General features: G+C 42.6%; 2 long non-coding RNA genes across 2 annotated transcripts; both read right to left on the bottom strand.

The window, feature by feature from the left end:
* Positions 1-3,022: 3,022 nt before the first annotated feature.
* LOC145443540 (uncharacterized) lies at positions 3,023-5,179 on the bottom strand. Its single transcript, XR_013916458.1, has 3 exons — positions 5,128-5,179; positions 4,207-4,316; positions 3,023-4,103 (listed from the first exon to the last, which is right to left on the bottom strand). It is a non-coding gene; the product is annotated as an uncharacterized LOC145443540 (long non-coding RNA).
* Positions 5,180-9,378: 4,199 nt separating this feature from the next.
* On the bottom strand, positions 9,379-10,694 carry LOC145443611 (uncharacterized). The gene is made up of 3 exons (XR_013916489.1): positions 10,385-10,694; positions 10,277-10,327; positions 9,379-10,194 (listed from the first exon to the last, which is right to left on the bottom strand). It is a non-coding gene; the product is annotated as an uncharacterized LOC145443611 (long non-coding RNA).
* Positions 10,695-24,321: the final 13,627 nt, after the last annotated feature.

A 24,321-nucleotide genomic window follows, 5' to 3' on the forward strand; every position in this document is an offset into this window, starting at 1 on the left:
CCAAGTTCGTGAGATCATTAATCACGCTTTCTCTAGCTAGTTGACCCGACTTCAGCCACGCCTGGTGTGCTATATCTGCATGGTTTGGTCGCATTTCGATCGTTGTCGTAGAGTCGCGTTCTGTGGCTTCAACCCTTAAATCAGGCGTCATCAGATCACCAGCATTAATCGCGTCAAAGATATCGGCATTCTCTTCAAATTGCGATTCAAATGCGTTTGGTTCATAACCAAATTTATCAAGATTATCTATCTGAGCCTCGGCCATTGTATAATAATCGATCTAACTGCTCCAACCAACGTTTATGTCCGCGACAGTGAAGTATAACAATCGGGTCGAGGTGGTGTCTATTTATAGATTTAATTTTCACACGCTTACACAGACCCCTTACTTTCTAGGTGATCGAGCGGTATATTTCACCATTTTAACACCTCGCGGTGTCATGGTTTACTTTTTCAGTTGATAGTTACTCGTTATGGCAACTAGTGTGATCATTGAGAATTACCTTCTGTATTATCATAACTTAACAACCCCCACCTTGAGCGAAACGGAAAAATTCATCCACAGAGTGTTAGATTTCTATGTACATGGAGAAAACGTGAACCGTGTTCGAAAGTGTGATTTCGCTGCCTTGGTTAACTCGATTCGATCATATGGTATCGACTGGAATGGGTTTTTTAGTGTCGTCAGCATTGCAGCGATGAAAAGCGACATTCATAACATCGCGGTGTACAGAGATTTAACAACAGACATCTTGAATACTCACTACAGTACATTGATATGTGACTGGGTAAGAAGAAAATTCATTCGTGTTATTTACCACTTGTGAATGGTGTAATTTCCTACAGAATTCCTGTAAAGTCTACTTCCAACCAAGTCTGTTCGCACGGATCATCAGCGTTATACAAAGTCTGTTAACCTGTTTTATAACACGTGGTTAATTCTATAAATGACGATTGATTTGTTGATGACTCTCACTTTACCAAACGATATGACATCGAACAGCGTCACCAGTATGCAAGTTGGAGCAACTTCAAATTTTCACGTCGGCGTCAAATTCGTTTCATCACCCAAAAGAGGTGGCGTTTGTCAATATCTCAAAGGTATATTCATCGACGGAAATAATGAAGAGATATCTTTCACGTGTTTCAATCATGAATTGTTCGGGAACATTGAGAAAGCGTTCTCCAAACGAAAAAAAACTCATGGTCAAATCCGGTCGGGTCCAAATTGATAAATTTACTGGAAACCCCGCTGTATTACTGGGTCGGGCTTCGTCAGTAACCCCATGTGGAAAATCGAGACATACGACTGAAGAATATCCATTACTGACCTGCGAATCGGTATACGGGAATAAAGACGAATACGTATCGATCGCTGCTACTTGTGTTTCTCGAGAGGAGAAGATGGTCAATTCTGGCGCCGGAAAGGAGTTGAAATTATACAGTTTTACATTGAAGGATGATACTGGCGAGGTGGTTTTGGATCAATGGACCAAAGCCTCGCTCGTACCCGGGAAGAAATATCAACTCACTCGTGTTAAAAACTGTGTCGGCAGATTGAAAATCGATCAGTTAACTAGACTTGTTGAATTGGAAGAATAGTTTGCTTATTTGTATACCACAATACAATATTTCCATTCACAAGAAATGTTTGGTCTATGTGATTCGACAACTGGGTTAGCGCGGTGTTGTTCTACTGGTCGAGGTGCGAAAATTGCGCTATCGCGGTGAAGTCGCGACTGTGAACAGCAGACTATTCTGTAGGCGCGAAACAGCGGTATACAAGGTGCGAATAATCCGATCTGAAAGTACTATTCAGGTTACGTAGAAATCAATAGCGACGAAAGACTTAGAACACGATCGGTCATTTGTCACGACTAAACTACATCATATATAATAATTCACGATATACACATTAACAAAGGTTCATTCAGCGAATCACCAGAGATCTGCGACCACAAGACACAATAGCCGCTTGCCACCCCCACCATAAGACGCAATAGCCGTATGCCACCTCCGCGATAAGACATAAGAGCCGCTTGCGACCGATCCCTATGCTGAAAAGGGTTACCGTGCGACCACAAGACACAATAACCGCTTGCCACCCCCGCCATAAGACAAAAGAGCCGCTTGCCACCCCGGGTTTCCCAGCCGCTCGCCACCCCGCCCATAAGACGAAAACGTTAGCTCGCCACCCCCGCCATAAGACGAAAACGTTAGTTCGCCACCCCCGCCATAAGACGAAAACGTTAGTTCGCCACCCCGCCATAAGACGAAAACGTTAGTTCGCCACCCCCGGTTTCTCGTTAGCTCGCCACCCCGCCCATAAGAGCCCCACCCACCTCACGAGCGGTCATACTAACTACTGTCGTCGGCTATGAAACCTAGGTATGGTCAAAGCCTTCGATAATAAGGTGTCCAGGCGCCGAATAGTTCATCCCTTTCGGACTGGCCCGCGACATAGCAAATAATTATCGCAAAAATGCGACATTGCCACGGTATAATAGTGACCTACATCGTCTAAATCAAATGCATTACGCCTACACGAGTGTATGAACTGAGAAATGAAATAGCAACCTTCCTCGAAAACACAAATATCCCCGGCGCATAGTCCCGCAATCGAAAATGGGTATCTCCTCTTGCTTTCCTGGTATATTTAACGCCACATCTGAACAAGTTTAATTTGCAACTCCAGGGGGAAAACAACTAAACGTGTGGGAGGTCGGGGCACATTTAAAACAAATCTGTAACTCTGGTAATGTCGACAGTACAAAGAAAATTGTGCTCACTTTCCTATGCTGGAGAAGGTACTGTGGTGCGACATTTAACTACTGAATACTCACCCGCGTTTCCGACATTCCTTCTCTACAAAATGAATTCTGACTATTCAGTACTCTGTTTAATACGGACGCCGATACCATTGCCTGCAAATTTCAAATGGGCCTTTCTGAAATGCGATGCAGTTGAATTGAAAGTCAAAATTTATGCAAAGAGCATATCGCTGCATGATTTTGACAGAGAATACGTTCTCGAAATTGGTCTTTATTCCAGCTTAACCAGCAATGCAAAAGAAATTGCATCAAATTTTGAAAGCACGTATGCATATGAACAATAGTTGCGAACAATGGAATTCACGAGGTGCAAACTAAGATCACGTATTTCTGACGTCCATTTTGAATAGAATCTGATTCTAGGTTCATCTGATTTAATTGTTACCAGAAGTTGAAAACCTGTCACAGAGCAAGCTGCGTCGACTGTCACAGCAATCCTATGTTGTAGAAGTGTGAATACATGTGTCTTCTGATTCGTATGATCGAAGTTGCAGCAGTGCGGGCTAATATACCGAAGTGAGCGCGAAACATATTACAAAAAAAATATATCTCGGCACGCCAGAAAATTATACACCTGAAATTTGGCCCGCGGCTAGCAAAAGGATACTGACCCCTGCTGTAAGGGTCATTTGACTTGGTTCGAGGCATTGCGACTCTGCGCTTTCAGACCAAAATTTGCTGAGCCCACCATGAAAGTTTGTGCTGGATGGGGGAGGAGAAAAAGGGCTTGACTTGCAATGGCCTGCATTGAGGATGTAATTTACGGATCTTAATTTGTAAATATAGTACGAGTTGCAATATGGGCCAAGTTTCCGTCCCGCTAGTTCACAATTGATTAACCTGAAAATATTTGCACAGCACTGATTGAGCTAGATCAGGACCAGCCAACCCGTGTCCGCGGGAAGGTTTTGAATGACCCGCGACGTAATTTCCTAAATTAATTATCGTTGTCAAAAATGGGCCCCACAGGATGTGAACTTGCTGGGTCGGCCGAATGCTGGATTGGTCTGGCCGCAACCCATGAATTATGTTGGCTAAAAAATAAGTTCTGACCATGTCAACTAATGCTTTATATCAGAAAGTCTAGACACCGAAGAGACCCGTTCTTGCAAGTCGGGCCAGCGATATACGACATTTACTCATTTCGTTGAACAACAGGCGCTTCATATAAATTCAGAAACGTAACTTCAGAAATAGTCTGGAAGTGTTCGGATTATGCCTTGATCTCGTTTCCTTGTGTTCCATTTCTTTGATCAAGTCTCGGTCGCACTCCTGGGAAAAGACAGGCAGCGATTAAATGGGGAATCACTGAACTTGGTATTATCTTAGAATATGGATTGAATTATATGTTAGAACACCAGTAAATTATAAGTACCAAGGGCATCGTTGAGGTGACTTGGGTTATGACTTCCATGTACTGGTGCTTTGCTATGAAAGCGGCGTTGTTTCTTCGGTGTGGAGACCTCATCCATTCGTTGCAGTCCTCTGTGTTAATAGATAAATATGGTATGTGACCAATTGACCCTCCATCTGGTGGGAAAATGAGGTGAACTCACGTCATAGTGCGAGATTCGACAAAGTGGGGAACTGAGTGGGCTCCTGGTTGACATTTGGCTTGTTTTGTATGAGATATGCAGATTCAAGTAGTTTAAAACTACTTTTCAAAAAAAAAACTACTCGACAGCGGCCCGCGCTAATTGCTTGGTCTTGAATTCAAAAGGTCTAGTGCAGGTCTGAAAAACCTATATCCGATGCCTAAAAAGTGAACCAGACCTCCTTTTATTGTTTTTTTTTATGCAACGACGTCACGAATGTGGATTGACATTGACAATTGAAAATATAGGGTAAATATAGCTGATGTATAGTGACCCATAACTCGAATGTAGGGGTTTGACTCCAGCATTGGCAAATAAAATGGATGGTGTTTCGATGGATTTTTTTCGAGAATATTTGGCTACCATTTGAACGATAGTTGTGCAGTAAATTTTCGTGTACCTGAAGCCTTGAGTCTGAGTGGTTACCGAATGGTGCAATTCTTAGATAAAAGGTTGGGATCGTGATCATTCCAAAATATTGTCACCCAGTTTCACATCTACCCGGATGCGAACACTACATGACAAGTAGTACTCAAATGTAGGGGTCCCTAATCTGTTGATATCGAGATAGTTACGTACAGCGTATGCAAACATTGTTGACGAACAGTACATCTTTGCATTTGAGGGGTATGTTCGTAGCATAACACTCTGGCCGTTTTAGAACAATTCCTTTGGCCGTTTTAGAACAATTCCTTTAGTACTTGGACATGAGTCCCAGTCTTGATATCCTTGTAGTGGCGTCAATAGGGGGTCCCTAATCTGCACTGTGATTTTGTTCCTGCAAAAATTGAGAGAAAATTTGTATTAAGGTCTGGCAGGTTTTAATATTAGTGTCGATAGCATTGTGGTTATAATATAATAACAATTTCAAGAGCAAAATGTCTACCCCTTTGACTGACGGTCAACTGCTGAAGCTGGCCCTTGAGAATATCGGAGCCATATTTGAACTATTTCTCGATATACCGGAGGATAGGAGATTGGCAACATGGACTGTTTTGGCCGAAATTATGGCTGAGGAGACATGGACTGATTTAGATGAATTGATGGCTGAGGAACCTATGAGGGTGGACATCATCCTGGAAACAATGGCAGAATCGCTTGTGTTAGAAGAAGAGCAAATGCGATGTGTAGAGATAGAGCAAATGCAATGTGTAGAGACTGAGGAAATGCAATGTGTAGAGACTGTAAATGTACCATGTTCTACCACAGAAGTAATTACAATTGATGATGCTACCACAGAAGTAATTGCAATTGATGATGATGAAGCAATTAATCTTCCAATATTGGGTGATGACAAACTGATATCCCGGAAGTGTGTGGTGGAATCGTGGGACATCGGAGAGGAGTTAAATGGCATGAATGCGATTGAAAATGACTGAATAATAGGTGTTTAAACTTGCTTATGATAAATTAATATCACCAGATTCGTTGCGACAATTCGGTGTTTTGTTTTGCCTCATTTGTGGCTATGAAAAGAGACTGGAATGAATGAATCTGTACCTAATAGTTTGACATTTTGAAATTATTGGTAAAAAATGAATTATACCTTTATGCTTTCAGAGAGTACTATTAACTCAGTAATTCTTGAACGATGTCTAAACCAAAAAAATTCAAATCCTTCGGAAACGGGTTGGACTACAAGTCGCTGATCGCATACAGCAAGTTCCTTAGATTAAAACAACAAGGTGACCCGAAGTGGCGTCCCGTCATAGATATGTGTGATATTTTATTTCACCTACCCGACGAGCCATACCGACAGCTTTTTGGCCAGACGAGAAATCAGAGGGCGAAGAGGGCATTAGCTCGAAAAACGGAACAGCATTCAGGGGAATTGGCTCGTATCGCGCGGGTTTCAAAAAAACCCGTGATATCTGGCAAACCTGAAACGAAAAATCAGAAGGTTTGTGGCCAAATTAAGAGACAATCAACCCAGGCCAAGATAGCACGGATAAGAGAAAAAGAAGAATTATCTCACATTAAAAAAGCTTGTGATGGCAGCCCTTCGAGGGATTCTAAACAATCACCAAAAAAACCATTAGCTTTAAAAGTTCGACCCGATTTGTCGAGGGTTTTGAAAAAAAGGGCGACCCATAAGGGCAAGTCGACGTTTCAGTTCGAGGATCCCCGCACTCCCAAATGGTGTACGTTATCGGCTAATCATTGTTCCATTTGTTGCTCCAAAAATTGGGAATGTCGAACTCACGATACTGCGAAGTGCGATGTCTGGAAGCGGCGGCGCAGAGGGATCCCCAGTTTATTCGATGTATGATAATCTGGAACCTGCATGTTAACCTGAAACCTGCGTCCAGCCAATGGATTTTGATGTGTGTTTGGCCGGAATGATTGATTGTGAAGTCCCAAGATGTTGTTGTATTTCGTGTACGCATTATTTAGATTGGCGGTTTTTGGGGTTACATTTTTGGGTCATGGCGAAAATGAATAGTATAGTGTTAGTTTGATAATCTTGCTATGGTTCGAAATGCCCTGGTCTGTATTAGACGTCAAGCTTAATGATTGGTTCCTCAAGGTTACCTTACCTTACGCGCGGCTGGCCCTTGGGGGGGTAAACTGACGATCACTGCAAACGTAGGCCAAGTGTGGCCATGATGCCGGCGTTATCACCAGGGCGGACGATGTGCTGCCTGCAAAATCCTGCTTGAACCCAGTGACCTGAGACACTGAGACGCTGAGAGTGACTTTTGCTGTGATTTGTCCCGATCTGTGGGGATGATATATAAATGTTATGTATTTCTATATCATGAATGTACAACGCGTAGGCTTAACAAAACCTCTTACTCAGTTTTCCACCAGATTAGTAAAATTTGAAACAACGATATGACTTATTATTTGATGGTAGTGAGTGGACAGTGGAGTATAATGTGTGAATTGTACAACTTTCTAATGTGGAACTGGAGACCCATGAGCCTATGATGTCTGTAGCTGGTCTAACCCTTTGGGAGACTCTAAGGCCGAAAATGCTGAGGCTTGTGGTCCTAGTTTCAGAGGTTGAAGCAGTTTGATTTGAAGGCCTCGTTTCATCAATGGGACTAAAATCGCCCCTCCCCAGTCCACTCACTGCTCGAGAGGAGTATGCCCTGCCCTGTTGAATTGTATGCCAGATTGGGGTAGTTGCTTACTCAGATTGATTATTATTATACCTCAGAACAACTTTGTGCGAGCCCAGAAAAGTCCAACTAAGACCTAATACATGGTTTCACCACTTCTTGTTAATTATTGGATCGAATGAACTTGCCCAAGTGACTTATGGCTATTGTTTTAAGGGAGGAAAATGTTTTTTCTTTAGGGCGCAGGGAGTGAACTTTGTTTTTGTGAGGACTTATTAGATTAGAGTACTCAAGGACATTAAACACTATCCGAATTGTTTCATGTTATGGCCGATATACATTACAAGTAGGTACGTACGTTCAAGTTGAATCTGTAGATAGGACGGCACGTGACGTAACGCGCACTGATGGGGGTTTCGCGAGATCTGGGTACACAATGATACGGACAAAATAATACATACCATGAGTTTGAGGTTTGAGGCAGTGGTGTCGGACTCAAATGGCGTCCCGGGACGGATTCAGGCTTTCCAATCGCTCGCGGGCCGGTCAGCTGATAAAATACCTAGTAACAGCATTTGTTCACGTACAATGGAATTGGCAAATTACGACGATATGGGTTGGCATATTCTACTCGCTAGCCCAGCACATGTGTTGTGAGGAACACAGGATACTCAATTGATAATAAGTCGATCTGTTGGGTTAAATCCATGTAAACTACACAGGACAGTTTCAATTTGGCGTTTTCACTTTTGCAAAAATGAATACTCCTCGATTCGGGGTTGTAAACGGGACCGAGTCAGCGATCAAGTTCGGATTTGACTGCTCAGTTTCCTATTGAAGTCTTGCTAGTACTGATTTAATTCTCTCCTGGCAGTTTATGGTCGCATTTTCAAGTTCGGTACCAATGAATTGAATCCTAGTGGTTTGATAACCTTGCTATTATTCAAAATTACAATGAAATGTCGATCTTGATTGTCTGAAATTTGAGGCATGCGCCTTGATCTATGTTGGATGTCGAGTTCGCCGAGGTCATAATAAATAATTTTTGACAATTGATACATAACGAGTTACGGATATGAGTTTACCTTGCCGAATGAGCGGTATTCCTGCTGCTCGGCCTGAGTGATAGCTGGTCCTTGTGGGAATGCCATGATATTCAGTGCGGTTTCTGTGAAAGGAGGACTGATTATTGCTCAACGACCACTACAGTCCAAAGGTGGTCATAATGGCAGCATTGTTACTTGGATAGGCTAAGAGCTGTTGAAGTACTACCTGCGAATTTCTGCTTGATAGTGGCAGGATTACCAATCATCGGTGTGTTGCGAGTTCCGGTCATGCCAGGGCCACTACAAGAGGGGGTGGTCTTCAAGTTACTGGTCGGCCGTAGACATGCGCCTGGCTCAGGGGTGGGTGGTGAACTTGATACCGTAATCTCTGACCAAATTCAAATTCGCGCGGTTCCTGAATTCTTTCCTACGTCAGAACTCTTTTTGCTATAATTTGATGTGTGAAATTAATATGCAAATTAATTAAATTCATACCGATATTGGGTGTGGAAAAAGAGACATTGCGTAATTGGAGAGGGTAATTTTTACCTGTATAGTAATGGAACTCTATATAAACTGGCTAGAATCCCTGTATAGATTTAAAATTGAATAATTATGGTGCTAAATTAGGGGAATTTGGAACGATGGATTTAATGCCCACACGATTGTATAGGTGATGGTGATTGCGACAAAAATAGGAATATGAATTGAGATGATGCCTGCAATTAGTATCAAAGGAAGGCTTGATGTTTAAAAATTGAAACCAGAACTCTCTGGGGTTTTGAGTTTGAAAGTTAAAATAACATGGGTCATTTCTGGGTCTTGAAATCATAGAACGATCAGTGTTGTTACAGATTGGTTTCACTAGGCCACGGATAATGTCCTGATTGGATTAAAATTGTGTACCGATTGAGTACTGTGCGAGAAATAGCCAGATAATATGAATTTATGTCATCTTTTTTTTTCCCCTTTTTTTGTGGTTTAGCTTGTCTTGACTGGATTTCTAAGATGTGGGTCGATGATTGGCTGGATCACGGCACCTTGAATACTTCCTGAATTGTGTAACCTGTAAGAATTGAATGATCATGCGCTTATCGTATCACAAATGAGTTGAATAACCTTGTCTAGACAGGTGATAAAGTGACATAGTCTGCTAGTATGGTGCCTGGATTCTATAAGAGACTAACAGTGCTCATTGCACACCTTTAATATGTGTGTACCAGCGGTTATCAGTCTTTTCGAAAATAGTACTTATAGGTTGGACTATGTCGCAGCACCCAAGTCTGTACTAAGCAGAGCAGTCCACCATCTTTTAATAACAATTGTTCAACGCACTAAGTTTTAGGTCGCCGCCTGGGATGCGTGTAATTGACCAAATCCTCCTGGAAAAACAGGCCTGAGAAACTGGGGCACTAAAACGTGGTCCCAAGGGCACAATGTGTCTTTTGGTAAATGCTTTTGGGTCCCAATTTTAAAAGGAGTAGGTTACTTGCCTTGCGATTCAGTGGTAGTTGGAGGAATTGATACTGTTATCCTTATTCCATGTGGCCAGATTTGACTTGGCGGCGTAATGGGGTCGGCGATCAAATTGACCCATCCGGAATCTTGTGCTTTGAGCCTGGTATGCGTCCAATTCTTGACAATGCGCCGATGTGACCTGTCGAGATTAATCAATCATTCAGTAAATGTGCGGCTTGCATGGTGTTAAACTAGTAGTAAACAATATATATATAGCCCACTTGCAATGTATCTGGCTTTCAGTGCCACCTTGACTGGTCCTCTAGTGTGATCTAGGCGAACGGTAACTTATACAATTGCAATCAACTTTGCTGTGTGGGTCGGCTTACTCAGTCACTTGCTTGTTTGTCTTGGGATGTTCATGGTGTTTTGTCGTCTGCTGTGGTCATTGACTCCAGGCCGATATTCTCCTTATGCCGATTTGTGGCTTGGCCCACCTCTAGGCTTTTGTGAGACACCGCTGACTCTGCGGGGTGACTTGACTTGACTTGTGGCTCAAGCAGAATTTACGAGATAATTTCGAGTCATGATTAAGTAAATGTTGTTTATTTACATTGCGCCTCAGGCCTCTTGTATGATTGAGTCAATGAATATATTCATGCATTTATATTCTCACACATGTGAATGGGTAGTGCACCGTACTATATGAATTGGGCTTGATATTTGATTAACTGACTATATTCAATTCAAGATAAATGGTTAATTAATGTGTCTGTCGCACAGCTGGCAAAATGTTATGATTTTGAAATTTGAATCTCACTCGTATTTTGAAAATTCAATTTGACTTGAGTTGTGACCAGGCTCGTGACTTGACTTGACTTGACTCGGTCACCTTCGGAAATCGATTGACTTGATTGAACTCAGTCAAAATCAGCACTGAGTGCTATGCGTGCGCGATCGATATCAGCATATTTTAGGCATAATTAACTCTTCCACTCTTAATTGTTATTCAATTCGGATAGATGGAGGCCTCTTTTGTAGCTAAAAGCTGGATAATACCTCAACTTGAAGTCATGTCTCTACTTAGACAATTCGACTCGACTCACTGGTGGTTTGACTTCGACTTGACTTGACCTGGCTCAGTCAGAATGTACCGTGACTCGGGAAAGTGAATAGGTCCCAGCGCTGGCGGAGAGTGGCTCGGGAAGTGTGTCATACTGACTGTTTGGGTCAAGGTTGTTGCTCTAAAATTCAAGAAAATTGTGTTAAAAGTCTAGCAAAATGTCAGTAAAAACATTTGCATTAATAATTGTTGGGTTCTGATGTAGCACCTAGTTCCTGTAGGAGCTGGTAAGGAATTATTACTTAGCCAATGGGCGGCATCTTTTTTTTGGCACGAAATACGCAGGCAATCTTCCTTGAGAAGACTAAGCGGCGTGGTGATGAACCTTTCCCCTTACGCAGGTCAATAAGGCACTCCCGATAAAGTCTTTATGGGCCTGCTAGCTTCACCCAAGACTTCACATAACCTTATTGCGCAAATTTCGGGAATTAGAGCTATACTAGTAGTGGTTTGCAACATGTTGGCTCACAATACTCAATTAAAGTCACAGGAAAAATTGACCTTTGGATTGTGATAATTAAACTTGTTTCTTTTCTGAGGATGCTGGCTTGAACTGTTTTTTACGGTAATTTTGCATTGATTCAGGAATGCATCTTGTAACTTGAACCCAATATGCCTATATTCATGGTTTACTCTGCCTTACCGGACAATGGTACAAGCTTTTTGGGACCAAGCAATAGTGACAATTCAATATGGTCTTAAAAAACTAAATCCGTCTTAATTTTAAGACCTTAATTCGTCAGTAAAACCAAAACTACTGAAAATGAAACCAAATCATCCTCATTTCTTGGATTGGAGACCACATTTGTAAAACATTTGTAGAGTCGCAGACACCTAATATGCGCTATGTGGATTGCCTTGATGAGGCTAACAAATTTGTATAATTCTAAAGTAAGTTCAGATTGTGGACCACAGGCTGGAATTCTTGACCACTTAGAACTGGACCAGGTTTTGGGCTCAGTTGATTGTGGCAATTTGGATTGATATTGAATAAAGGGAGGACAAATCATTGGATTTATATCCAAACGAAAACTGGGGTCACACTCATGCTTAAATGTCCAGTTCTAAAAGGATTTTGTTATATGTCAGGTAACCTATTGCCAGTGCACAGTGCCATGGCAAGAGGCCTGCTGAATCTGAATTCTATTAGGTAAAAGGTACTTACCAGATAGACCCTTGAATTTCAGATTGGATCCCAACATAGTGAATATAGGCTGCATAGTATCCGAGGAGATGACTAAACAATATTATGTAGTCGCTCAAGAGTTTAAGAACCTGAAATTCTGAAATATAGGCGTTATTGAGAATTAATAATAATTAGTATATTTTCAAGAATAATCCAGGGTGGCACTGCGATGGTACTTTCACTGATATGTCCGGTTGACCAAATCGATTAAGAAGGGTGCTGAAACAGCTTTGATCTTTGGTATGGCCGTATATCCACGGCTATAGATTTCATTACGGCCGCGAACTGGCTAAACCTGTAATCCTATGTCAGACTGAGATGACACCAAAATACGAGTGAATAGTGGTTGACAACAGTCCACTTATTGTCAACATTAATACGTTGAACTCAGGTTTGTAATGGAATTTAAGACTCAACTTGGATATGAATTTAGACACCGAAGTTTAAATTCCGGAGCTCGCCATTAACTACGTTCGAAGAGATTGCGGCCATCGGCCAAATTTCAACGGCGTGACCGGTATCAGCGGTTTCAACGTGGTCATTTATTGTCGGAACCAGCCGGGGCTTGATCCGTAGCAATAAATGCATTTAACTACAGAAATAATGTCGAAGTAGTTTTCTTCCATTAAAAATAAGATATCCTGAACCTTTTACCGCCTGATATGTGTGATGAATATCAAACCCTGTTTAAACCCGGCCCATGTGGCGGTTTCAGGAAGCGGTTCCGATCTGGCTACAGTAAATTTATTCAAAGTCCGGCTCCGACTCCTGAACCGGACTGTGGCCATCTCTGCCGATGAATCGCCAGACCAACTGAGCTACTCTCAAAGCGGGAAAGAAATAGGTGATGCCCCTATACCAAAAAATGTTCTCCACGTTTTGCAAATAGGAGAATTTGAATTTTAAATTGCGACTACGTCATATATAGGCCTGCTTAGGGTGGAGTCATCGCCTGACTGGTTGAACAGCAAGATCAGGATCTTAAAATGAACTGAGTGAGGCTCTTACGATCATAGAATCGGGAGTAACGATCGCTGAGATACTGCCGCGTGTTACTGGCGTGTTAACGGCGTTCAGTGACTCATTTTTCCGATTGATGTATCGCTTTGTGCCAGTTACTGAGTGCTAGATAGTGCTTTGTCGGATCACATCACGCTCTTGTACAACAACATGAACTAAATCAGATCAGCGGTGATAGCAGGCGCACCAGCCTACTGCGTATCAGGCCTGCCCCACATACAGTCGATAGTGGTACAATTGGCTGCAAAGAGATGTCAGTAACCTAAGATCGTCTGACGCTATACAGTATACACAGTCTACTGTCGCTAATTTACATCACTAATGTAAGTGTATAGAGGAAATATTTTCTTATGACATCACAATCAAGCGATGTACAGTATTACACTTGAGATAACATCGTACCGTATTGCTCATTAACCTGTGCGTCAACCTGTACTGACCCATAACCTGCCTTTGGAATAGCTAGCCATCGGTTCGTTGTAATTCGGATCTGGTACACCCCTGTACACCCCATTCGAGTGGTACACCCTTTGCAAATTCTGGTACACCCTAGAGAGTATGACAACCCCGGTTGAAGAGCATTGCAATAGACCCCATGAATTTTCGGTACTGTGCGAGTTTATTATCAAATTTGCGATGTTTTAATTGCTGTCCTGCTTTAACGCGTTTGGCCAGTATGAAAACTTTGGAGGCTAGACCACTCCGTGATTTGCGGCGCATAATAGTTCTACATCGATGTGCAATGTAATGTTGTCATAACGCGAAGCTATAGCCTTTGTCTCAACATTTCGATCGTGTGCAAGGGCAGGCTGAACGATTGATGCAAGCGAGAACATTCATTTGCGTATCTTCACTGTTCGAGTGTTCGAATGTGAGCGCAAATGGAGAGATTTCCAGAAATATAATGTAATATTCTGTAATATGATCTGCGCGCACCTTCGTGATAACCTTCTCGCTTTGGTAATTAAGGTCAAGATACCTCGCAGAGCCGCAGTCTCTCTTTCTGCTGTTATTTTCGCTCACTGGTTACAATGTTATGTTTAGATGTACTTAGTTTTGCATATGCGAGAGAGGCAGTCACCAAACACGAGTAAGATTATCTGACCGTGCTAATATCTGCATTTCTACCTACTTTTAAGCTGATCAATCGGTTAGCAGTGATTCCCAACCTTTTTGGCCCGCGGACTATTCTCAAGCTCGCCTATATATCCGCGGACTCAAGCTATATATTAACGAAGATTAGGTTTTTTGATTTCTATCCAAGAGAGTTTAATACGGTATCAACGGAAAAATCAAGCACTGTTTTGCACTCAACACACACTGAATTAGAGCCTTGTCCTTGAACTTGCTTGACAAGTTTATCGAATTCCGGAATTATGGTTGTTAATGTAGGCCTACATCTGATGTCATCTACCGGTTGAAGTCTATTGCGATACTTCTTTTGATCATCGTCAGGGTTGAAAAGTCAGATTTACTCAGGTATGTGGTTGGAAATGGCAAAAGAGCTGTTGCAGCTTGCTAGCAAAGATCTGAAAGACTATGCTCCATCGACTGCACAGTGCACATTTGTCCAAAATTGAGTCAAAGAAGCCTTTTTAAAGGTGTCTTTCCATATCTGACGGCTTTGCAATGCAAACAACTGTTCATGTTCAGTAATGTAGTCCATATTTCGAGTTCTACTGATAAATAGACAACTATAGATTGTTTCTGTGATGAGCACATGTCCCTACGATTTATCAATATCCAAATAACGTCTACAAGTGGACCATAAGTCGCAATAAATACAATAACACTCAGCGTATATCGCGCCGAAAACGCGTGCATACGTGTGTATGAAGAGCTGTCATAGGAGTTTATACCTGGCATTTTCGGTATGTGAATACTCATCGTCAAATTCCGCATCCAAGCGTACCAAATTCAAGTCAATCCGACGAAAATTGTACATTTATAACCAGGATAGAATTGGTTATGACAATTTTACCAATTGGCTGCCTCAGCCATAAATCGAGGGCTTTTTGAAAAATTCCAGTTGCCGATAATAAGGGTTTATTGGCATCCCTGACATATTTGGTATCAAGCCAGGAAGATGCTACAGATGTCCAAAGCATACCCGTCTTGCCTGTGACACTTGCGACCAACTGGTTGCCCAAGACACAGAACATTTCAGGAGAACGAATATTGCTTGGAATGCTGAACAATTTGTTGCAGAGCTTTATGTTTCGTTGTCGTTGTTCTTGCGTTTGAAATATACGTGGCGAAACATCGCTTATTGAGGTATCTCTGATATTGCATTCCAAACTACATTCATTGTAGTATAATTTATTAACTTGAAGGCATTTCGTATGACCCTCATCAAGAGTTAACGGCACAATAAGAAGCATACAGAAATAGGTTCTAACGAAAACCAAATTGGCAACATATGACGTAACAATACAATGATATAAAAGGAACGTTAGGCAAAGGCAGCTGTTCCGGTACTCCGACAATCTTAACAAAGAGAGCCCAGAAAATCGAATTATACGATACACGGAAGACGTTACACATACAATTACCGGTATATATTGTATATAAACTCTTTCTGCTTCTTATTGTGCCGTTATCTCTTGATAAGGGGCACACGATAAGTTGATAAATTGCACCGCAATGAATGTAGTTCTGAGAGCACTGTTCCAGTTTAGGACCGCCGAGATATCTGTGCGTTTTATTTCAGAGCTATTAAGGTGATTACCATTTAAAAAGCGGTATTTTGCGAATCAAACATCACGGAGGAAGTCTAATTCTCAAATCAAAATTTAAAGAATCCGGACCAGGACGGGGCTCGTTCACTTTCGGACCAAAAAGATATTTTCTCCGTAAGGATGTAGTGACTTTGGTCCGAAAGTGAACGAGCCCCGCTAGTCCGCAAATTACATATTGCGGAATCACAATGCGGAAGTGGACGAAAACATTGCAAATTTTGACATTATTATCATAGATTTTCGACTTGCTGAAGCTAAAACTATGTCCGTGGTAGAAAACAGACCTCCAAATTTTGATCGATGACCCTTCTTTCTCAAGGTATTATCAATATTAATGCTCTAAAATAACGAATGCGACATGAGACTAGCGTCTATACATTGAAAACACACACGGAATTGCCAGGTTGACAATTTGTCAACTAGTGTGCTCGCGGACTCATCCACCCCCTTCCACGGACTCATTTGAGTCCGCGGACTCGGGGTTGGGAAACACTGGGTTAGAACTAGGAACCCACTCTTCTTTTAAACCCCCCCCCCTATTCTAAAAGCACCCCCATTTTTTTCCTTCTTTTTGGCTAGATGCGCCCCTGCGTGTAAAGATGTTAACGAACTGTCTCATGATCCAAAGAGAATAGATGGGTAGACTTTGGAGTACTTCGAGGCCTATCTGCGGCCGTAAACGTGATTCACACTATGATGGCGGATCGATGCGGATTTGGCCGATTCAGTGAGCTCCTTGTGGGGGTTAGAGTTCATTGCGATGGCGAGAGCTCGTTTTACACAATATAATTGATGGCGAGAACTCATTTTACATAGTATAGTTGATGAAAACTTAGGAACGTATTGGAAGAAGGGTAAATATTTGTTTAGTCCCTCGTGGAGGTTGGACACTTCGACGAACCGACTTTTTTTGAGTCCGCCCTACTTATTGGGAACCGCGCGATTTCTGTGAAAACATAGTACAATCTATATTTGTTATTTGATTCAGATATAGTGGCGACTAGAACTATACTAGACGAAATGTGCTACGGACTCTTATGTGAACCGACCGCGGATAATAGCTTTGTTATTGAATGGGCAGCTCGGGCACCAGTTTATGTAAGACAAAAATGGGTTATGGGAGCTATCAGAACCTTACATGTAAAGGAACGGTTAATGAATATATTGCTAGGGACTATCGGATGCGATAGCCCCCGCGTACGGTTTTGGCAATACTGCACCTATCCTAAGTACAGAGAGGAAATGGAGGCCTTGGGGACTAAGGGCATGGGAAACGTTGGCTGTGAAGAGTGCTGGGTCGGCCTTTACGTAAAGCCCTATTTTCAGCAGTCTGCCGATGTCAATGAAGTTATGAACTTTTGCGCTCAATGCGTCGCGGAAGCCAGTAGAATGAATGGCGACCTGGGGAAGCTTGATGACGAACATAAGGGAAACATAATACTCTACGTGCTCTATGCGGAGGCCATATTGACAGGGATCTCGCTACTTTTAGAACAATATAATGCTGAAAGGGAGATGACAATCAGTCAATCAGTAAAGGCACGAGATTGCGAATATGAATTCCTTTGCGCAGGAAGTCCCGACCCTTGGATATTTGCCTACGGCAATAAGGTGGCCTTTGGCTACATGGGAAATAGATTTTCTCTGTTTAATGGGCAGCCATCCGGATTCTACAGGGAAAGAATCGAATCCGCCAATCAAAAACAACAAAAACCAGGCGGTCGGAAGTTAATGGCCGTAGACGGGCGACCGGAATTTAGCAATTGCGGTTCAAGTGTTCCCAATCATGCAACTCGGGTACCTACATGCGAAACGCCGCGAGTAATCAATCTCAATCATCAAGCACCAGTCCTGACTGGGACCTTGAGTCGGCCTTTCCCCGGGGCGGCCGGGGACGATTTGAGGGGAAGTCAAGAAAATTGAATAATCACACAAAGAGATTGGGATAGTTGCGTCAGGGCCTACATCTGCCCATATAACGAGTTATACGGACCTTGTGATAGTTGTAAAAACTAGTATCTTAAAAATTCGACTGATTGTCATTGGTGATAAGAGTGATTCGATCAGTTTCGCGGAGAACTCTCCCGAGCGACATTTTACGATGCTACCAGTGAATTCTAACATAAAATCCTACTATTATTAGAATATCCTTGCGGGTGGTTACCATTCTATGTATATGCGTGTGCTATGATGACATATCCCAAAATCATTCGCAGAGAGTAATGGGGTACTCTGACGACTGGCCGGAATTGACTTGACTGTGTGATTGATGCGCTGAGAGAAGGGCGATTCGAGTCGGGACGAGTAATTGCGTACGATATAGTTATTTTGTGTAAATCTACCGCCTGCGTGCATATTGCGTTACGGAGGAGAAATATTACTGTTTTTCCTCTATTTCATTATATACCGGGCAAATGGGATTGCTAGGAATGTCTTAATGTAAGTTTTACAAGTGTTGAAATTTGTATTTAGAGAGTAACATCAAATGTCAGGATTATTGACGGGACAGTAGTTAATATGGTTGACCGCCCACCACAGTTACTTTCTGGAGTCTATGTTCACGTCGGGCAACGACTTAATGTGGTCGCCATCAGTGAAGGAAAACACCAACACCTCGGCTCCCCTGAGCGACCTTTTCAATGTATAAGGTGTGTCGGACTAATTCGAGTTGACCAGAGCCAGCGTACCAACGTTCTGGGTAGCATAAACGAAGAGGACATATTAAAAACTATCCGGGAAGGACATCCAGCGAGGATGATCCTTGGGATACGACGGCTTATCGTGGTAAAGGTAGGAGAAGATTGCACAGGGGAGGAAATTTGGGAATTGCAAAGAAGGGAAGGTGGATTTCTGGAAGCGTTTGAACAAAGAGAGTTCTATACGGAAGAGTTGAAAGGTATAATTCGCGAAAGTGCGGAGCAGATTGCTTTGGATTTCCAAATGAGGGTTTGTCAATTCCAGGAAAGGTATGAATTGTGGGACGAACTAACTCAACAAACGCCCGAATGTTGTCACCTGACGGACGATGAGGTTAATACAGGGTTAAAACCCCACATTTTCTTTAACAATGTAGACCGCGCGAGGGCTACCGCCGTCGAGGCTATTCGAATTTATCAATTCTTAATTGATAGCCGTGACTTACCTAATGATTGCCCGGATCTTGTGGATGGGGTGTTACATATGATAAAAAGAATTCTGGGGATAAAAAGGGGGAATTGGCGCTATCGTTGCTTACATGGGGATAAGGGAAGCACTATGTCACTGTGGGTGGCTCGTTTCATAGCCTATACGATCTATCCGATATTGGTATACTGCAGCCTTGCTTTCGAATTGGGGACCCCAATGGAGTTAGAACAGGCCCGGACTGAGTATCAGTTGCGGGGAGGGGGACTAATAAACTCTGATGAAATATTAGTTAGTCTCATTCGTGGTGAATTACTTAAACACGAAGCCTGGAGAGATGATCCAATACCCGATGTGGCGGTCATTTTACAACACGTATGTTACCGTTGGTATTTCCGGGGTGATGAGAGCAAGACTGAAGCGATTCGGCCCTTCGTACGAACCGTGTTTCGGACCGGGGAATAGACAAAACTATATATGAACATGTATATTTCAAAATAGATGCGCGTTGTGTTCAATAACACGTGTTTATCTGGAAAATGATACCAACAACTACTTGTAATATATCTTATTGTGTTTTGATTCGAACTGACGTTACTAATACTTACAGTGGCGCGCTTCATCTCTTTTGGAAGTACTAAAGTAAATAACCGGCCCTAAAAAAAGGGACTCCGTAACCTTGGTATTACTTTATATTGTTCTTTGGAAGTTTTTTGTTCTCTAATGTACATGTATACATTGACCGTTTGTGTCACGAGATGAGTAAACGTAATACTCGCCGATTCCTCATTGCCAAACTACACTCACATGCTAAACAGAGTCACAGAACCGAAAAGATTTCATTAAGTGTCCATAAAATAGTTAATCATAGCCAAAGAGATGGTCGCACCCGCGAATTATGAGCAGCTGCGTTCTGGGAATTGGGTGGTGAATATTGAAGACATCGACTTGGCATACGCAGAGTACCTTGATTCCCTAGATACAGTCTTCGTGGGGAGTAGCGAAGTCGACATAACCGACACAGACATGAACTTCGGAAGTGAAGATAGTATGGTCGTTTTGGATGATAGTTGGGAATCTGGAGATGACATGACTGACTCCGATGCCACTTACGAATGCGGAAGTGACATAGCCGACTCAGACATGAGCTTTCGGAAGTGAAGATAGTGCGATCATCTTGGATGATAGTAGTGAATCTGACGATGACACGGCTGGTTCTGTCGTCACTTCCGATAGCGGAAGTGACGTGACCGATTCAGACATGAGCCCCGGGAGTGGAGATGATCTGACTGACTTGGATGGGAGTTGTGAATCGGAAGAAGCCGTGACGGATTCATACGACGATTCAGGAGATGAGAGTTACGAGGACTCAGACGAAAATATTGTCATACTTCTGTCATCCGATGATGAAAATGAAACAACCAACAACTTCGATTGGGACGAATTCAGAGAAATTGACCGTTGGGATGACTAACCTTAATCTTGAAACTGAACTCTAAGTCAATTGGTTTTCCTCCTCGTTTTAACGGATGAAATGTACTTGGTAATAGAATTTGCTTAGTAATCGGTAAATAAACCTTACTATTGTTATGTTCTATCGTATCCAAGGGAAATCGTGAGAGAGACTCATGCCGCGTCCAGTAGCATTATGAATGTTGATTGACCAAAGAGTGCATCTAAAATTACTTGGTAACGGACCCGTGACGTGGTCCATGGGGAAATTAAAAACGGAGGGTCCTTTGTAATTGTGAATAATACTTATGCCAATAGTGTCAGCGCTGTTTTACTCAGTACTGGCTTGCTGCGACTGAAAAGAGGTCCTTTATGAAATGTCGTTCATGAGATAATACTGTTTTTTTTTTGTTTGTAAGTAAGCTCTAGTTAACTAAATAACGAAGCAATGGGTGGAAAGAAATTTCTAATCGTATGGGCCGGCATCTGTTTTGCTACCGATCCTGACATGATAGAGCGAATGAAATGCACAACAGACGACAAACGAACCTGTCTCTACCCGGAGTGCATGCAAGGGAGAAACCTAACACTATGGTGTGATCATTCAAATTACACTAGAATTCCCGATCCCGATCGTATATATGAGGCGAAATCATGTCGGAATACGACTAGTCATCAACGACAGCTGTATACGTGAACTCACCGAAAATCAATTACACAAGTATGATAACATGGAAATATTGCGCTGCGGCTGGAACAAAATCGAAGTGCTCCGAAGGGGTGTTTTTCGTAACAATACAAAACTCAAGGAGATAGACTTAAGGCGGAACTACGTGTCGCGGATTGAAAGGGGAAGTTTCGCGGGCCTGCAGCGCCTTGAATCCCTATATCTTAGCAGCAATCTATTGGAAGAAATTGATGCGTCGGTGTTTGGAGAATTGAAATCTTTGCGAGAACTGTCGTTAAACAACAATGCCATAAAGAGACTGAAAAACGGGACGTTCGAGCCTCTACGTCATCTTAGAGTGCTGGATTTATCAGGGAATTATATAGACGTCATTGAGGACGGGGCTTTCCAGGGATTGGGTGAGCTTGAGGTTCTGCATTTAGATGGCAACGAAATATCTGAGTTCAAAATGCCGCTACTTAAGTCATTGCTTAATCTACAAGTCCTAACACTATCGTACAACAAATTACTGACATTTTCGTTTTCCCCTAGTGAAATATTTCCGCATTTGCATACGTTCGATATCAGCTACAATTCTATTCAATCTTTTGGTGATTCCCTGCTGTCAATAATGCCAGAACTTCGGAATTTGAAACTGGAGTACAACGCTGCTAACGTAACGCACACCTATCCTTCTCTAAGGAAACAAATGAAGTCCTCCCGTAGGGATCTAGTGGGCAAAGTCAGAGAAACGAATCCCATGTCATACCCTGGAGCCACCAACTCGACGCGAGCGAATATCATAAGTGCGGGCCTGACCTCTCTCGGCCTAACTATCTTAATTGCTATAATTTTCTGGCTGAAGAAACGAGGAATAACGCCTCGAAAAACTACTAAATAAGACCGTAAACGGACTGGTGGTGATTAGACATTTATTATGTGAATAATTGGTTGTTACTACAGTAATATGATAGCGAGTACTATGCCTGTAGGCTTTACATAGGCGTTATACACCGACCACGCCCTATATTAGTGTCGGGGCCCTTCACCCTAACGGGATAGAAGCTTAGGATTAGAAATGGTTAGGGATTTCTTCAGAAACCCGTAAAAGAGACCCTGGGTATCTAACAGTGTTCGAATAAGCAACACCTTGTTAAGGGTAGTATCATCAAGTGCACTTTAATTGGCATATGGCCATGTTAATCGGGTCAACGATACAAAGTCCTTAATGTTGGAACCTCCCGGAGTTACGCGTTATATCTAGCTACGCACCCTTAGACTAAGCTAGGAACCTCTACCTTATTGGAGCATGTGTAGAGTTAAAGATTCGTGGTAAATCAGATCTATTGTTTGTGAGACACGGTACATACGAATGAATAAAAAGCTTATACACACCGATACAAAGGAACCCAGAGATATAACAGATTGTGATTAAAACATAGGATCGTGCATGACTGTTGTGATTGAATGGTGTATCATGTAGCGATATGTCATGAATGGACTTTACGGCAGGAAAGGCCGTCACATTCATTAGATGTGTAAACTAACCTTGGAGCTGCTTTACGGCAGGACAGGCCGTCACATGCATTATATGTGTAAACAAACCTATGAGCTATTTTACGGCAGGAAAGGCCGTCACATTATTTATATGTGTTAACAAACCCTGAAAGATACGACTTCGGCAGGAAAGGCCGTCGCATAGTTTATATGCGAAAACAAACCTTGGAGTATTTAAAATACATTTAATCGTGCATGAATATGAATAGGTTCAAGCTTTATCTTGTGTTATAATTGATGGATATTCTATGTGCCAATTTAACCGAGTTTTGCTTAGATACCTCATTCTGTCTGCATGGATATTTGATTGGTTGTATTAAGGCTTATTTACACGTTATATAAGGCTAGATTAGAACATTGGACCTAAGGGTCATTGGCTGATGCTGAAAGATACAACTACTGCAACTATCGCAACTACCGCTACTTCAATCAATATCTCCGGACGTCGTCTGGACAATACAGTGCAATAGAAGGTCAATTCCTCACCGCGAAGTAATCCGAACCAAGTGTAGACGGCCCGCATAACAATCGTTACTGGGGCTGCACTATAAAGACACTACTGGAGGCACCACTGGGAGATTTCCGGTGTAAAAACATTGACCTATAAATGTGCGTGAAGACGACCCTCGTGAAAATCGTGCTCGGCGTGACGGTAATCACTTCTGTTATATCTCTGCTTATAACGTTGGCATCGGTTTACGTACACCTCGTGCCGGTATTCTTTCCTACGACAACTCCTGAAGACCTCTCTAACGACGTCACTACAACGGCCGAAGCACTTGCTGCCCCACGTAACGGATTTGCTGTGGTAATCGCCAACGAGACCGACCCAGTTTACTTCGGAAGATATTCCGTACCTGCAACGCAAGGGCGAGTGATCGAGAACAACAAAACCACGTCCGCGGGTAATCTACTTCGTAACGGTACTTCCCCTAGCCAATAAAAGGTACGGGACCAAAATACAGACAATCAAAAGTTACATGAACTATGCGAAAAATGCTAAAATTATTTAAAAAGAAGAGTAAGTCGTCAAAGGCGGCAGGCGAGCTCGAGCAGGGTATCAAGCTGCTGAAAGCCACGCAAAAACGCCACGAAGACGTCAGACAACAAGAAAGACAGTTGGCAAAAGACGTGGCTGACCAAACGAAAGTACTAAAAGAAGTCAAATCAACTCTGCCTGAGACAATGAAGGGGCTGGAAAAGGCCAAGAAGGAAGTCAGGCGAGCTCAAGCCGACCTGAAAGCGGTATGTGATGCCACTTCGAAGGTCAGCGGGAAGGTCTCTACTGAAGTCCTCATTGAAATCCTGAAATCGGAATTTGAGCTGGGCAAAGCCCATGCACAAGTGGTTGGGGATAAACCACCGCCACCACCTTCTCTGTCCGTAATGGCTACAGCACCTCCACCGGCGTATGACCCACCCGTTGGGGAATCGCCTAGAACGATAGCGCCCCTACCCAC

Source organism: Botryllus schlosseri, chromosome 7 (genome assembly GCF_051294905.1).
Source record: "Botryllus schlosseri isolate E-star chromosome 7, Bs_hap1, whole genome shotgun sequence".
NCBI classification, from domain to species: Eukaryota; Metazoa; Chordata; class Ascidiacea; order Stolidobranchia; family Styelidae; genus Botryllus; species Botryllus schlosseri.